This window comes from Archocentrus centrarchus, chromosome 14, assembly GCF_007364275.1.
Source record: "Archocentrus centrarchus isolate MPI-CPG fArcCen1 chromosome 14, fArcCen1, whole genome shotgun sequence".
Lineage (NCBI taxonomy): Eukaryota > Metazoa > Chordata > Actinopteri > Cichliformes > Cichlidae > Archocentrus > Archocentrus centrarchus.
This window is the reverse complement of record NC_044359.1, coordinates 10,560,485-10,578,865: the sequence shown is the minus strand read 5'-3', so window position 1 is coordinate 10,578,865 and position 18,381 is coordinate 10,560,485.

Here is an 18,381-nt window from a genome sequence, read left to right as displayed (position 1 = left end):
TTCTGATGGTGTTTAACTCCTATAATCTTTTTGTCATGCAAAAAGTTACAAATGTTCTCAAATGTGAGGCTGTTCTGCTTTGTTTTATTTTTTTTATATTTATTGCTTTAATTTTCAGCATTCGACAGTTGGTTTTAAAACACAAATGATGCACAAGTGTCACTTTTGGCTATGGGAGCGTATGTGGCTCTAAAACCTGTGTATATATAGCTGTATGTATCTTTCAGCATTGATGGTGTTTTTCCAGATGTGCAAGCTGCCAAGTCTATAGGCACTAATGCACCTCCATATCATCAGATATGCCGGCTTTTGAACTGAGGACTGATAGCAAGCTAATCAGTTTCTCTCCTTGTTAGTCCAGAGGGCACAGCGTCTGTTTTCCTAAACCAATTTCAAATTTAGATTCAGCTGACCACAGAACAGTTTTCCTCTTTGCTTCAGTCAATTGTAAATGAGCTTCGGCTCAGAGAAGATGGCAGCATTCCTGGATCATGTTCACATATGGGTTCTTTTCTTGATAGTACTTTGACTTACATTTGTGGATGGCACAGTGAACTGTGTTCCTGAGCCCATGCGGTGATTTTATTTTTAATGTAGTGCTGTCTGAGTGCCCCAATATGGCTGATTGTCCTTTGTGCACAGAGATTTCTCCAGATTCTTGGACTCTCGATATTGGGTACTGCAGATCATGAGATATTCAAAGTCTTCACAATTTTACATTGAAGAACGTTATCCTGAAACTATTCCACAATTTGTAAATGTGACTTGTTATCAACACTCAGTTAAAAAGCCTGCATATCTGATGGTATGGGGGTGCATTAGTAGACTTGACAGCTTACACATCTGGAAAGATACCATCGGTGCTCAAAGATACACAGGTTTTAGAGCAGGGATCCTCAAATCCAGGCCTAGCGGTCCGGTGTTCTGCAGGTTTTAGATGTGTCCCTGATCTAACACACCCAAATCAAATGGTTGAATTACCTCCTCAGTATGCAGTCAAGTTCTCCAGAGTCCTGCTAATGATTTCTATATTTGACTCAGGTGTGTTGAAGCAGAGACATATCTAAAACCTGCAGGACACCGGCTCTCGAGGCCTGGATTTGAGGATCCCTGTTTTAGAGCAACATGGGTTCCCATCCAGATGGCACTTCTTCAGGGAAGGCCTTGCATATTTCAGCAACACTATGTTAAACCATATACGGGTGTTCTGTTAACTGTAATTTCCCCATTGTGGGACTAATAAAGGTACCGTATTTTTCGGACTATACGTCGCTCCGGAGTATAGGTCGCACCAGCCAAAAAATGCATAATAAAGAAGAAAAAAACATATATAGGTCGCACTGGACTATAAGTCGCACTTCTTTTTGGGGGGGGGGGGGGGGGGGTTGATAGAATCCGAGACCCAGAGCAGAAATTCCATCTTGAACGGCAATTTAAAATAATAATGGATTAAAGAACAGGACGAACACGGTTACACCTACGTTATGCTAACGTAGCACATTTAGCTACATGACGCACAACGAACACGTGTTCGGTATTGTAACGTTGTAAACACACTTCCAAAGTCGGCGATATTCACAACAAAGGTCGTCTTTATTAACAGAAAAACGGCTGCTGTAGGCCACAGCCACGCCAACCACAACTACAACAGCGGAACAGCAACACACACACAGGCAAGCTCTCGGTCTTTTTCTCTCTCTCCATGCTGCCTTCACGAACCTCCCGAACAGTCCGAAATCCCACAACATCAACACGCTCTCTAACTAAGAGAATCGCTACAGTATGTTAACGTAACATTAAATTATTCAGATAACCATAGCATAAAGAACATACTAACAAGTTAACCAAACCATCAATCCATTGAATTCTTCATCCTCGGTGTCACTTCTAAACAATTCCGTACACTCCGTAGACGAAGCGCCGCTTCCTCTTCTGTGTCGCGTTAGTCAGACTCGTCGTCAGCTGCAGTTCCAATTATTCCAGCCTTTCTGAATCCCAACAGGATGGTTTGTCACTGAAGCCCATGTTTTCTTGATCCATCCAATGACTTCCAGGAAAGTTGGGTGGTGCATTCTCCCAGTTGCCGTTAAGCTGTGCTCTCCATCCATCATCCACTGCGCCCACAGGTTACGCAAGACTGCCTTAAAGCTGCAGTTCACGGAGATGTCAAGTGGCTGGAGTATTTTGGTTCATGTGTTATAAATGTCACATATACGTCGCTCCGGAGTATAGGTCGCACCCCCAGCCAAACTATGAAAAAAAGTGCGACTTATACTCCGGAAAATACGGTATTCGTATTAGTATACTGCCGCATTTACAACAGCATAGCTTCACAGAAGAAGAGTCTGGGTGCTGAACTGGCCTGCCTGCAGTCCAGAACTTCCAAAAAAAAAAATATTTGGCCCATCATGAAATAAAAAATATGACAAAGAAGACCTAGGACTGTTGAGCAGCTGGAATCCTCTATCTGACAAGAATGGGATAACAATCCTCTCCCAAAAGTCCATCAGTTTCTCTCTGACTGTTAGAAGGGATGCTACAGAGCAGTAAACAAACTTTTTTTAAGGTGTGTTGCTGCCATCAAATTCAAAATGAGCAGCAATTTAATACTATATTTCCTCTGCTCTATTATGGATAAAATATTGGTTTAGGAGATTTGCAAATCATTGAGTTGTATTTTTCTTTACACAGTGTCTCAACCTCTCTTGGAACAGAGGTTGTGTGATATGTCTTGGAACAGCACAGAATAAGATCCAAGGAGAATTTCTCTTTATTTTTATTAACAAATGGAGCTGACAGCCACCTCACTAAAACCCACAAAACATCACAAACATGACAACAAGAATGGACACAGTGAAAGTGCTTTGATTTGTGGATTTTCCTGCCTGGCCCCCAATCCTATGTGGACCCCATATATTGACACTGGAAGCATGTGATTGTTAACGTATGTGGCAATAACCTCACTAATAATAATACAAGATAACAATGACTTGGGACATTTTTGCATGGTTTTACTTTTTAAAATTTGGTACTTTTTATATTAGCTTGTGTTGCCAGATTTTGCTGCTTTTGTTAACGAAATAAATTTTTTCTTTTTTTTTTTGTCAGTGAACTCGCAGCCCATTAATTTCAGAAATGCACATTATTTTATCAGGGAGTGCGCAGCTCTTTGCAAACCACAGATGAGGACCTTGTGTTTTTATTTATAATAAGAACTATAAAGTAAACCTAACTGTTTATTTTTGTTGTATGTGCTTAAGTGTTACATAAGTGGGAGTCTGTAATTGGGCGGATAGCTTTCCTTAATTACAGCAGATTGCGTCCTCTTGTTATTTGTGACAAAGGGGATTACGGCAGGCCCGTTAGCCGGGCGCATGCGCAGTGTGCACAGCCTAATATTGAGGATCCTGTTATGAGGATGCAACGGAAAAATACCGTTTCCTGTTTGTACCTTCAAAATAAAATACACCCAAGCGCGTGTTGATGTAAAACGTTTATTCAAAACTGTTTATTCCCAAATAAATGTCAGAGAAGTGTGTTGGAGTGTACGGCAAAGGTGGTATTAAAAAAAAATTCAGCTACAGATTTGGTATGTTATAGAAATAGCTGCTAAACACTCAAATACGGAGTGTAAACAAAGTTGTCACTTCAAAATAAGCACCTTAAAAGAGGGTAAATCGCGTAAGAAATGCAATAAAAACCCTATATACATACAAACTCAATGTTAATATATCAATAACACTAAACAGACCAGTAGGTAAGTAAAATATCTGTCTCTATGGACGTCACAACAGCTACCATTTTGATTTCAGACATGAAGCCAGCACCTGTAGAGAATTTTTATCATCACCTTCTTGATAACAGTCACCTTTGACCACCGTAATCAGCTGCTTTTGATACTTTTGAACTTGTACCAATGAAAATAAATTATAAATGATTAATTTAATGCTAGCGGTTTGCAGGCTGAAAGAAAAACTAAAAGACATAAGTGCAGTTTTATTTTAATTCAGGCACAATGTCGATAATTTATATGCGACTTTTCAGGAGCCTTTTAGCTCCTTTATTTGGTTTTTGTTTTTGTTGTTGTTGTTGTTGTTTTCGTGAGCGCCCCCTGCTGCGTCTCCGGCTGGATTACAGCTCATTTCTGTGCGGGGGGGGGCATCAACAGGAAGTGGAATATTTTGAAATCAAGAGAGCCGAACTTCCCGTTTTCTATCCGCAACTTGACGCTGCTTGGGTGAGGAGAGGAGAGGAGGAGTGAGGAGGAGAGTGGAGCTCCGTTCGGCGGACCAGGGAGAGCGTGGAGAGGAATCCCAGCAGCCCCCCGGAGAGCGAGAGCCGGACCGGCTGGATCCCCCTCCTCCCCCACCCGCTCCCCCCCTGCGGAGGAGGACCCGAGAGAGACCCACGTTGCCACGGGAGAGGCCTCGGTTCAGGTGAGGTTGCTGTTTAAACCCTTTCACGTTGCTTTCCCCCGGGAAGGCAGGTGCTCTGTGAAGGACTGCCGGAGATGGAGAGGCGGCGGTCGGCGAGGCGCACCAAACGCGGCTCGTTAAATCTCAGGAGAGCCGAGATCCTGTTACTTACTTACCGTGTGATTTACACGGCCTCTGTGTCCGGGGCTGCCGAGCCGATAACGGGAGGTGAGGGTGGGTGAAATCGTACGGCACCGGTGTGAAAGGAGCATTTACTTTGCGCAAAAATAGCGCTATATATCATACATCTCACATATGAAAGCCGCTCTTCCAAGCTTTGCTGTTCTTACCTGTGCATTTCAGTGCTTGCAGCATATTGACTCTATTACATTGGTGTTAGTTAGGTTTAAATTTTCATATTTACAGCGCACAGCCACAGTTGCTGTAAATCTGGATGGGAGCCATATCTGAGCGAGCTCCTGTTACTCTCACCAAATATCACTCACATAAATAATAATGGCTCCCGCTGGAAAATTAAAGCCTTTCTCAGTAAGTTTTCCTCTCAGCTGTTGTTTCAAGCAGGGACTTTCTGCGTGATTCTGTGCTGCCTGTTTTTTTCCACTGCGCTGGGAGTAATAAATTAGTAATTGCACAACTATATTGTTCTGCAGAGAACCCAGAGGGGAGTGAATGCACATTAATAGTCTATGTTTGGACTGCTTGCCAGCTTTGAGGGTCTAAAAGTGGAGACTCTCAGCAGGTCTTTACTGGGAAATCCACACTTGACTTTCAACCTTAAGCCAGATAAAATGTGTAAATCTGATAGTTGCTACCTTATATGTGCCATTATTGTTAATTAAAGACAGAAATAATACTTGACAGAAATATGTTAGCTATTTGTTGGGTTTATCTAACACCTTATAATATTTCTAAAGCACGCAGCATATTGTTCATCTGTCCCATCATTTAAGTGTTATATGAGCAGTTAAAAGTGAAATAATCCAGCCTGAGTGGACTTTGAGTGTAAGTGTTGTATGTCACGGCCAAGCCCACAGAAGCAGGAGATACTGCAGAGGGGAGATCACGATGCTGGGAGGATGGGGAAGCTGGGATAGCCCTCCTCCGTAATGCAGGAGAGAGGTGGGGGCGGTGGATGAAGAATGGTCTGGCGCACCCTTCCCTCCCTCTCCTCTCTCCCTCTCTTTCCATGGTGTACTGGTGCATTACTCCTCCCCATTCACTTCAGAGTGTAATCAGTCTGTCAGCAGAAGCAGACTCAATCAGTCACTCCCTGACCACCACCGCCACCTCCACCTGAACACACTCCGATCTCTGACCACACTATCACCACATCCTTCCTGCAGAGTGCATCGGCTTTGTGAGCACTTACACTCAAAACACCGCAATAATCTTTTTGTTGTTGCTGTTGTTGTTTTGGTGGCATGTAACATGTAATGTTCATGGATTTGTCTATAATACTCACGTCACTCTCTAAGTTTTCTATGCCGCAGCCCACTTGCACTGTAATGCTGCTTTCCATACACCCATATTATCCCCAGTGTTTGAATTTCCTGCATGCATTGCAAGCAAAGGCATCAACACATTCCTCCCAGAATAAAACAGCTACAAGAATGGAAGAACAGCCTCTTACTGTGATACAGGGTGCGGACTCATTTGCATAGGTGTGGGCTGTGGCACATCATTATTCACTGATACTTTCTCCCCACATCTGATTAGATACATGTTTTTCTGACTAGCCTATTGGCCAAAAAGAAGACTGGTTACCATTCAGTGCTGTGCCACAGGAACTGTCCATGGTCCTTAGATTAATACTCTTCTAGGGACTCCATGTCGCTGGACTCATATCGGTTTGACTGGTGTTGTTTGGAGGTTATTTCATTGTTCCTCTATCAAGAATCCACAGAAGAAGGTAGGAGTGTCCCTAGCTACTAATTTGGTAATTGATTATATTGAAATTTACATGTAGACTAATCAACTTATCCAAAAGTAAGACAACACTCAGAGTGTAGCTAATGTTAACCACAACTTGCAGTGGAGCGATTTTCTGTACATTTACTCTGACACATTTGCCATACAACAGCTAATTGTGTATTTCAGAACATTCAGTGCAGTCTTATGGCAGTTTGTGAAATCGCCACAACCTCTAGTCTACCGATTTGTGTCCCTGAACACTTCTTCTGGTCTCATATGTTTGGAAGCTTGTTTCCACCACTGAAAAAAACAAAACAGCAACATTAAGTCGGATTTTCCAGTTATCTTAAAATTTCAGCTTTCTCAGAAGTTTGAGTAAGTCCAAATTTTGAGTATTATTATTTTTATTTAGGATTATTATCTCAAAATTGATTAAAACTAACAACACAAAAGACCATTAAACATACAATAAATACAAAAAAACAACTGGCTATAACCTGATTTTCTTTCATTTAAATGAAGTTTCATTGCAGGTGGAACAAATGAGTTTATTAGTTTTTTAATTTATTTTTTTATCTTTGGAAGGTTTAACCTTCCCAAAGGGTGAGTCCTGAAATTCTTCTTCTAAAGGATGGTTCTCATTGAGCATAATGCATCCAGCTTTCCAAGCCAGTAGATTAAAGATGGTGAAAATTTAATGGACTGCTGTGAGCCTGCATTGTTTATTTTCTAATGTGTTAACTTAAAATAGGTTGTTGTGAGTATTAAAATATGTGGTTAGTTTTATGTATTTAAAGCTACTGTGTTGGGTTTAGAAACAGATCATAGTTTAGATTAAAATGTAGCAGTTGCCACATGTTTTAAAGCTCTGATTTCTTGGTTGCCGCAGTGTCGTGTCACTACTTCACCTGGACAAAATATGTGCTGCAGAGCAAAAATATGCCATATTTCCTGATAAAATATATTAGTTATAAATTTGTGTTGACCATCGTGAAAAAGACATATGTTGTGTCCGTGGACACAAAGAAATAATTATGTTTTTTGTGATTATTTCACATTTTTCACCACTGTGGTCCCACCCAGTGCTGTGTCACAGGAGCTATCCGTGGTCCTTCAGTTAACGCTCTTCATGGTGGTGCAGAAGCGGCTCAACATGTGGACCCGGAAATAGGCTTGCCTAATATTACAGGATATACGGGTATTCAGATCCCATTTTCAGTACAGATTCACTGATGTGTCAATGTTCCCTGCAGCAGCAAATGATCGAGTTCTCCAGCGAGAACCCATAGAAGAACATAAGGGTGCTCTAGCTAGTAACTTCCAAATCATTTAAATGGAAATTTACATTTAGACTAACAGCTAGTTTAAAAAAAAAAAAGACCTGAAGTGGCTAACAACATTTTTGTGTATGCCAGTTAACTTGTACAGTTCTTCAGTATACTACATCAAAATACTGCAGAAACATCTGGGCCCACGGGGCTGTTACACGTCTTACTTTCCACCTCAAGGTGTTCAACTTTGCATCACAGAGAGAGGGAGGCTGCTGTCTGCCACAGCTGCGGCCCCACCTAAATGTGGGTGTATTTCTCATGCTGGCTAGGTTTACATTTAAGCATAATGAATAATATTGTTAAATAATTATGATCTCCATGTTGACCAAGACAATTACAATTATGATTTTGTTTTGCCAAACTCGAGCAGTACTACGTCTGGGGATGTCATGTGGTGCAGAGGTGGATACACTAGGAACAGCAGTGTTGGTATCTTCTCCATAGATCAGTTGTTTTTTCAGCACTTACACAGTGTAATATGTGACTTGTACTGCCTCTTCTCCACTGTGATTGGACAGCAGAATAAGAAGTGATAGTTAGGAGTGCAGCGTTTTTACCTAAAGTTTCAACATTAGGTGTCTTGAAAAAAGGGCAAGGTAGTCAATGTGAAATAGATGCCCAGCGCATCTATTATTTAAAAAAAAAAACATGGCTAAAGTTGGACGTTTTGGACATATTTTAGCTCAGCAAACCAAGGCAGGGATAACAGACTTAAATAATGAAACAAATGCCAGGTACTTGCAAGTTTATAACGTCACTATCTAACAGGACGTCCACCCTTTTCTCTTTTTCACTCCTCTCCATAATTTTCCTCATAATTGCTTTGATCCTTTGCTCATACCAAGGCTGCTGGTTTGTGGCTGACTCTGAGCCTTTAGCCACTTTACTTTTGTTAGCTTCTTTAAAATGTCCATGTTCACCTGGGTGAGGGGGAGTTAAGTGTCTGAAAAGGTTTGTTGCTATGAATGTTTTCATGGTGGTCCCACTGCGGTTTGCTTTGGTGAACTTTGCATCTTAACTCACAGTGATGAGCTTCCATGCTAACCACGTTAGCCTCTGGCTGTGAATGTGCACTTGACTATTTCCCTGCACCACTGTGCTTGTGCTGTACACAAAATGGACTGGCTCATAATTGGACATACATGAGGCTGCTGGTCACCGGTTTGGGCTGAGAAAAAGGAAAATCAGCTTATTCCGGCTCATAACTGGCCCAGTCTAAGTAAAACCCAAACATTTGAGAGCCTTGTTACTTACGTTTATGCATCAGCTAATTGTAAATATGTTTTGGAAAAAAGTAAAATAAGGTTGATTTTTTTTTTTTCTTTTTTTAGGGAAACAAATTTGTGTGTGTGTGTGTGTTTTTAATTTGAATGTTTATTTTTATTTTTTCTACACAAGACGCAGGGGGACAATTTTCCAAAAGCCAGGTATCACATATTCTGATAACAAAGGATTTGGGTGCCTGTCATCACTGATGATGACTTAGCCCTCACAGGATAAAGAAAATTATAATTCAGTGCAACGTCAATAGTATCACATCGTAGGTTTGGGCAAATAAAATTTTATTTCAGTGATTTTGAAAACAAAACAACGGGATATAATGATTACATTCATTGCATTCATTATTCACTACAAAGCTCTCAGTTTTTTCTTGTTATGAATCCAGTGCAAGCCTTTCTTTAATTGCGATGCGCTTTCACCACTCCTGAAGAGCTCAAACTTGCTTAATGTTTAGGTCAAGTTGAGCCAAGGCAGTTAAAAGAGAGCCTTCCTTCAGCAAGATCAATCCAGAGGAAGCCTAATGATGTTTCTGTTTAAGGAGGTTTAAGGAAATGTCCTGTAAAACGACAAGTTATTGAGTTCAGTGCCTGCATAATCTTTAGTAAGTTATTGAATAATCAATAAGTGGGGGTTACAATATTAACAAAACCACACATTTATATTCTTTATACGTTTGGCATTCACAGTTATGCCTTTTCATCATTATGGATGCTCTGTGATACTTCAGCCAACACCAGGCAGCACCAGTTGAATGAGATCAATGTTGACATCTGCTGACCAGCAGCTCTTCCTGCTCAGTAATGCAGGCATAGCAAAATGAAACAAGGGCAGCTGGCAGTCTGCATTGATGCTCGCATTCAGTCACTTGTTCATGTGTGTTGTTCAATTACACCAAAGATCATGGAGACTTCTGGGACTGTGATTGGTTTATTATCACTGCTGCGGCCTCTCCACCAAAATCTGTAACCTCACAAGATGTCAGGCTTCTAATACTGTTGTGTAAACAAACAGGGGGAACATGAAGGAACGAGCTTCACTCGGAATGAGGAGAAAGGGAGCATTAGGAATAATTTGTTGTCCTAAATCAGCAGTTTAGAGTGTAGTGGAAGATTAATACTCACTGCTAGAACCACTGCATTACACAACATGTTGTTATTATTACACCAGCAGTGCTCACATTTGTCAGAAAGGGCACTTAGTTTCCTTCTAGTCATTCCTAAGACTATTGATCGCTGATTGACTGACTTTTCCCTCCAGCGTTTCACCCCTCTCCAGTGCAAGAGCCATCATTTTCTGAATCATGACTATTGTTTGGAGGAGAGACTTCTTCTTCATCTGTCAGCCACAAATCTTTTAACTGTCATTTTGTCCTTTCAAAAGTCTTCCTCCTCTGCACACTCCTCCTCAGCTGCATAAGGTTTTACTTCATTTCTGAGGTAAAAGCCTTTTTTTAAAAACATAATCCACCGTGGTCGCTTCTGTGGTCTAATTCTAATAATTAGATTGAATGATAGAAGTGTCATCTTCCTAATATTCACGGTTTCCTAGTCATGAAAAGACAACGAACCCCATAGAATGCTTTTAGCCTCCTGATGACTATCAGAGTTGTTGCACCCATTGTTCCCATAGTGTAGGCCGTTTTAACTGAGTTTCCATTGAGTACCCTCCCATCTGCTTTGTTTCCACACTTGTAGGAGAGCTGAAGACTTAAATCATCTTAGAGCATGTCTTCCCAAACATCTGCCTGCAGTCCAACAGCATTTCTTCCACATCAAAGCTCCTGTGTCCACCAGTAGACCTTTTCGAAGCAGATGTTTTCAGATGTCATTACAGGAAAATCACATGTGCATTAATGGTAGTTGCGTTCCACTTGTGGAAGGTTCTACTATTGTGTACACTGGTGCTCTCATGGCTCATGGGGACACTTAAAGGAATGGAACTACTGTTAAAGGAGACCTGTTAATCTCATTTCTAGGTCCACAGTTTTATTCTTCTACTAGAGTAGCTCTGCAAGATTCACAGTTCCAAATAATCCTGATTTACTTTTATAGTGCAGCCCAACGCTGTCATGTGAGGAAACCTCAACATTAACCTTGGCAAAGTGTGACCCTTCTCAGTTCCATGGACAGTGTCAGCAGAGTACTCCATATACACTATATTGCCAGAAGTATTCACTCACCCGTCCAAATTATTGAATTCAGGTGGCCATGCAGACTGCTTCTACAAACGTGTGAAAAAATGGGTCGCTCTCAGGAGCTCAGTGAATTCCAGTGTGGTACTGTGATAGGATCCCGCCTGTGCAACAAGTTCAGTCATGAAATTTCCTCACTACTAAATATTCCACAGTCAACTGTTAGTGGTATTATAACAAAGTGGAAGCGGAAGTCTGACGAACGACAGCTACTCAGCCATGAAGTGGTAGGCTACATAGAATCACAGAGTGGGGTCAGTGGATGCTGAGGCGCATGGTACGCAGAGGTTACCAACTTTCTGCAGAGTCAGTTGCTACAGACCTCCAAACTTCATGTGGCCTTCAGATTAGCTCAAGAACAGTGTGTAGAGAGCTTCATGGAATGGGTTTCCATGGCCGAGCAGCTGCATCTAAACCTTACATCACCAAGCACAAAACGTCTGATCCAGTGAGTAAAGCACGCCGCCACTGGACTCTAGATCAGTGGAGACGTGTTCTCTGGAGTGACAAATCACGCTTCTCCATCTGGCAATCTGATGAATAAGTCTGGGTTTGATGGTTGCCAGGAGAACGGTATTTGTCTGACTGCATTGTGGCAAGTGTAAAGTTTGGTGGAGGTGGAAAGCATGAGGTGTGGGGTTGTTTTTCAGGAGTTGGGCTCTGCCCCTCAGTTTCAGTGAAAGAAACTCTTAATGCTTCAGCATACCTAGATATTTGGACAATTATTGCTCCCAACTTTGTTTGGGGATGGCCCCTTCCTGTTCCAACGTGACTGCACACCAGTGCACAAAACAAGATCCATAAAGACATGGATGAGCGAGTTTGGTGTGGAAAAACTCGATTGGCCTGCTCAGAGTCCTGGTGAGCCAGGCCTTGTCGTCCAACATCAGTGTCTGACCTCACAAATGCGCTTCTGGAAAAAATTGTCAAAAATTCCCAGAAATATTGAAGCTGTTATAGCTGCAAAGCGTGGGCTAACATCATATGAAACCCTATGGATTAAGAATGGGATGTCACTCAAGTTCATATGTGTGTGAAAACAGACGAGTGAATACTTTTGGCAACATAGTGTGGAAATATTTAGGGACAGTGATTGATGAAAAACTTTCATGGGATTCAAAGTGTCATTGACAAGAAAGGATTTCAACGATATTATATTTCATGCAGAAGCTGTGACAGCTTGAAAAGAACCAGGCATGCACTGTTTTATTTCTAATCTTCTTTCTTTGTCATTAATCAGTCTCAGAGAGAGAAAGAGAGAGGAGATTCAACTAAAGCAATCACAGTGATCAATTTCAAATAAATTTTAGTTCCTCCCCCTTCAATTGCTTCTGCGTATGTGAGTTAAATAGCAGGTAGTTACCATTCTGTGTAACATGTTACAACCAACTGTCAAAATTTCTCTGAAATGAGCTCAGTACTCTTTTTGAGAAATTGCTTTCAAGTCATATATACCTGGTTTAAAAACCACGAGCACCTCGCAAAGTTTCTCTACAGATCTGTATTTGTTGTTTTTTGTGTTCTTAGTGTTAAAACTGGTCAAGGAAATGAGATGGAATGAAAATGGTCGTTTTGGCTTTTCTCCAAAAATCCTTGATTCAGTTGTAATGGATCTCAGTTTGGCACTCGTCTCACTCGGATTCCTACAGATCAAAAAGTATAAACCTGTTGGCTTTTAGAAAAGTCTCGTTTGAAAGAAGAAGAATTTTAATCAGTGATAAAATCATTCCTGGAAATGGAAAATTGTGGGCTTATCACCAGATTGGAGAGAAAATTTTTCAGAAGAATTTTTCAGTTTCTTCCACCCTCAGTTAATTAGTCCACAATAGCTCCCAGCATTACACCCACTGAATTGAGTGGCAATTATTTATTTATTTTAATAAGTCTTTAAATAAGTTGAACACTGTAAGAGATTTATATCTGAAAAAAACAGTAACACGTCGCTCAAATGAGCGGTGTTTCTACAACAAATAGTGCAGGACTAGATAGATTTGTTTCTGTAGATTTTTTTTCAGTAAGATTGTAAACATGTGCAATGAGATTGCAGGACAACAACAACAATGCAGTATGACACAACTTTATTAGTCCTGAGTGAAAGGGGCAAGCGGTCCTCAGTGATGGTGATGTACTGCTCCTCTACTGATGGAGCTACAGGGTCTTTTAATATAACTCTGCTGAACAAATCCAGGTGATATGAGGTGTGCGTTGCCAGTTATGCATTGATTCTCTGCAAAGTTGTTGCCCTTATTATTCAGAACTTTTAATTTAATGTATGTAACATATATGTAACTGTGATGTCTTCTTCGTTGGAGTTGTGCTTATCTAATAGCTGCCACAAACGCACATGGCATTTCTGAAAAGACAATAAAGGCCACTATATATGTTGTATGTCCAGTGTTTATGGTACAGACTCAAATTCTGACTCAGTATATCTGGAGCTGATTCGGAGGAATTAGATCTTGTAGACGTATCTGTTACTGCACAGCGAAGGAACGAACCAAGAAGATTCAGATGATTGGATTTTTTGACACTGAGAGGTGCCAGAAAGACTAAAGGCTGTCAATAAATTAATCAGTACAGTCTGTACCAAAACAATTTGTAGAATCAGAAATTTGGCTCCATGACGCCAGCCTTGGATTGCCGGTTATCTCATTTTCCTCCTGGATGTTTTGTAAACAGATGCTCTACGCCCCCACCGTCCTGTCTTCTGACCTGTGTGAACTGGTATCCTCAGCCCAATCTGCTAATGAACATTCCACCTCTTATCAGAACTGTTAGCTGTGGGGGGAGCTTGAGTCAGCCCCACAGTAGTTCTGTTGTTTGTCTTCTCTTGTTTGGGTGTTCTGGAATGGCAGTTTTCACTGTATACTTGTGTACAATGACAATAAAGTTTAATCTAATCTAGTCTAGATTTAGGTTGAATTTGTGGACACAGGTTTGGGTATGTGCATAAATTTATACTAGAGTGATTTTGAACAAATACTTAACTGCTTTCATCCTGCCCGTAAACTCCAACTCCACCATCTTAGACCACAACTGGCAGTTCTTGTTCTGCTCCGTATCTTCAGTTAGCTTGGTGTAGCAGGACCTGCTGCAGGTTCCTGTTAGAGAGGAACCTCACAAAGGATCTCCAGCTGCAATCCAAGATGGTAGAGTCTTAAGTACCCAGGATGAAATCTTCTGTGGAGAAGTATCTGAATGATATGGAGGACCACTACGGTAGCAGCCTGGCCAATGAGCCGGACAGTCAGGTAAATGAGATCTGATTTGGTTAGCGTTCGCATGTTCAAAATAACAGTGAAGGGACTGTCCTCTAGCAGATCACAGAAGGCGTTGTTCTCTCAGATGAATAAAAGGAAACAAAAATGCTAAAATAGGTGCCAAATATGCCAGCATAGGAGACTGTGTGGGAAGTACTGGTGTCAGATGTCAAGTTTATGGCTCATCCCGTTTCACAGAACAATGGATGATGTGAGGATTTATTTGAAAATTAGATCAAAATGCAGCATATTCTGTCAGATATTCATAAAAGAAACCTTCCAGCTTTAGTTTGCAGCAGTGATTGTTGTTTTTTTGCCACAGTAGTGGAGAAATACAGCCTAGCAGCTCCTCAGGATTTGTTCTCTGCAGGTAATGCTGTTGGCAGTCCACAGAGGCCAGATGACAGCATGGTTTTCCCTATTGCAGTCACGAGCCAAGTCACCAGGCCATCTGTCAGACTTTGCTTCCAACTGCGACCTCCTCGTTCCCTCAGGAGTTTACTTTATCGCTCACTCAAGAGTCAGCTAGCTTGTTACTTCTTTTAAAGTAAACTTACCAGCCATTTTCTTTTATTTAAGGTTAAAGCCTGAGCAGATAAAGGCTGTAGGTAATGTGACGATGTATCTGAGACCCACACTTGAAGCAGTGTTTTTACTCATAAAAAAAAGGGTGCATAATTGCTGCAGTCAAGTTGTAAAAGCTGCTACCTATTTGCTTTGAGGATATGAAAGTCTCCTGAAAGCATGAGATTACTCTGAGTGTCAGAAAAAGTTAGTCCTTAAATCCTTCATGTTAATAATATTTGAAAGGTGCTGTGGTCAGATTTCATTTACCTGCTGATGTACTTTCAGTGTGGCTGCTCTCCGTTTTCTGTTCTCCTCATTTTCCCAGAGATATTAGATGTCATTGAGCGTTGCTGGAAGGTGAACAGGTCATCTCAGCCCAATTAAAAAACACTTTATTTGATAGCGCTGTTGAGTAGTAATCTGACATTAAGAGACTTGCTTTTATTACTTTAATATATTGTGATTTAGAAGAGAAATTTTAGATTATACATTAATACCATGGGCAAATGCATAAATGTTTTGTTCTTCATGTTGTTTAATGTATTATTAGGTCATTTTGTTCTGCAAAAAATTACAGGTTCAGAGTTAACCTTAAAATGATGTCTTTGTTAATAACCTAATGATTTGTTATGTATGTTAGTAACATGAAAAATGGTCACGTTTCTAAAGCCCTAGTTGACGTATTCCAGCTGTTTTTCTCAAAGCAACATGGCAGAATCTCTGCTAACACAGGACACCTAGAAAACCAACAAACATCTGCAGATAAATATTTAAAGTTTTTGGCCTAAAAGACCCACCTAAATAATTTGCTTTGTCTTTGTCTAAAAATACCCATATAATTTAACATTTAGTGGCGTCTGCCTTTCCATTTACACTCACTCTTGTTATCTTGATTCTTATTGTACTGCAATCACATTTAAATTATGTAGACAATGTTTGGTAGACTCAAAATTTTGGGGGTTAGATCAGGTCATGCTTGCATAAATGGTGCTAATGGGTACCACCAACAGTGACCCTGGTCTTACACATCATAGCAGCCCTGCAAGATGGTCCTAAACATACGTTTTGACAATTTGCTTTGCCATATGAACACAGCAGCAACATATAAACAGGTGATGTGGAAAATATAAGAATGTAAAAACTAAACAGCAGGGATTGAAAAATTGCTTTAGCCAAAGCTAATTTACCCATAATTTTTCTTTTTGTTTTTAAAAACATAATTTTTAATGAGAGCTTGATATATCACATAAATAATGAAGCAGCTTAATCTAATCAAAATGGACAAAAATAAAGTGTACCAACAGATAAATATTAGTGCTAAAACCTTAACTAGTCTACCTTAGCAAAGTACTAGTAAAAAACACTCTAATATAGTAACTTACATTTAATTCAATTATCTTTACAAATTATATATAGGCTTTAAAGATGGTTATTCAATTGTATATTTAGTTGAAATGAGCAAAAAAACAAACAAACATTTTTTTCTTTTGTTTCTTTGTTTTTGTTTGAAACCCAATTCAATATTCAGATAATTTTTTAAATATATTTTTAAATAGGTTTTTGTCCAATGAGCCTAAAACTAAAATGTAACTTCCAGAAGCTATAATAAAAAAAAAAAAAAAAAAAAATTCTGGTTTGTGTTGTACTTTTCACAGTTTCACTACAGCTGGAGAGTAGCTGGACAGCATTTGTAGACAAGTCCATCACTTCCATACAAACTAAGACTGCAGCAATATGCTCGTGACCAAAGCAATCAGCAATCAGGAGATTTTTACCAAACATTTTTCCCTAGTGACTGGTAGGTCACTACAGAAAAATGGGGATCACTGACTGGTCTGTAGGCCTCCATGTCGGGGGCTTTAGCAATCATTTTTCCAGTGACTGCCATCAACTTCCGGTAACCACTTGTAAACAGTTTTGGGGGTCAACAATGGCCAGTTGTTGCCAGACAGTCACAGACAGTCTCTAAGCCTGTGTTTCAGGGGCCTCATTCACATGATCCTACATTGTCATCGAAAGATGATAATTTTGGGCCTGTTGCATCTACTTTGACTTTTCCAAGCAGTGAAATTTTCTTTTAAGAATCGTGTCACAGTGTTCTGGCTCATATGGCTGCAATTTATTCAGTGTACATGTATACGTGCTCAGGGTTTTTACTGGCTCAAAATAACTCTTTTTGGGGTGTAAGCACATGTAAGCACAATTGCTCTGGCTGTAGTTACCTTATTTAGCAGAGGTCTGTGCATTTTTCTGTTATTTCTGGCCAGCTTAGAAAATAAATGTATTTACATTTGAATACATTAAACCCAAATTAACTTTCTTCAGTCACAGTGCTGGTGACCAAAACCTCTTTGGTGGGTGCCAAATAGCTCTGCTTGCATTATCACGCTTACCTGATACAGTGTTCAGATCCAGATACTAGGTTTAAGCGGAATGCATTCACATTTCTCTGAGCACATTTCTTTTCTCATCATGACCCAAACAAGATCACAGGAACATTTCATCTGTGAGTTTAAGATGAGTTTCAAAAGCTGTAGCGGAGCAAGCCCTCCCACTTAATGTGAACATCTCCCCCTTGCCTCTGTGTTGGAGCACAGCATCACTTAAAAGCTGAGTCCTTCAAAGACTCAAGTGCCTCAAGCAGCCGGATTTTACACGGGTGTCTTTTTAGCATTCAGAATGTGTTAGCTTGAAAACAGCAAGCCCTCATAATGCACCCGTGAGTATATGGCAGGTTATGTGCATAGGATAAGCAACTATAACTGTCTTGTTAAAGTAAGAAATAAGATCACATTCAGCACTGACGTTGGGCAGAAAACAGGACATTGAAGTGTTCCTTCTGGTAGAAATGTCAGACACTTTGCAAGTACCTCCTTCCTCAGATGTTACAGTTGTAATCAGAAGTTTACATGCACTCCTCATTGGCATGGATTTTATGGGCCAATTTGGGGCTTTTAATGATTTCTTTGAAATGTTCTTTTTCCAGGGTAAAATGGCTGTACAACATACAATGAACAAGTTTGAATGTCATTTGATTTTCCGTAATCCATACAGGCTCAAATATATACATACACCACTTAAATCTTTTAATAAGTGGTGCTGAAGCTTTTACAGTGTCTTTTAACTTGACAAGACCAAGGTATAATTGTTAGTGATCATGATTGACTATAACTAGTAGTTTCTCTTTGCCAGCAATAAGGTTTGGTTCAACAGCACTCATCGGCCTGACCAGTACTCCCAACAATGGGAAAGTCCAAGGAATGCAGTGAATATCTAAGAAAGAGAATTATAGAATTATACAAGTTGGGAAGGTTTCTTTGAGCCATTTCTAAACAACTGTTTACAACTGTTTACAAAGATTAACCTTTACCTGGCATGGCCGATGGACAGGTGGACTCTAATGA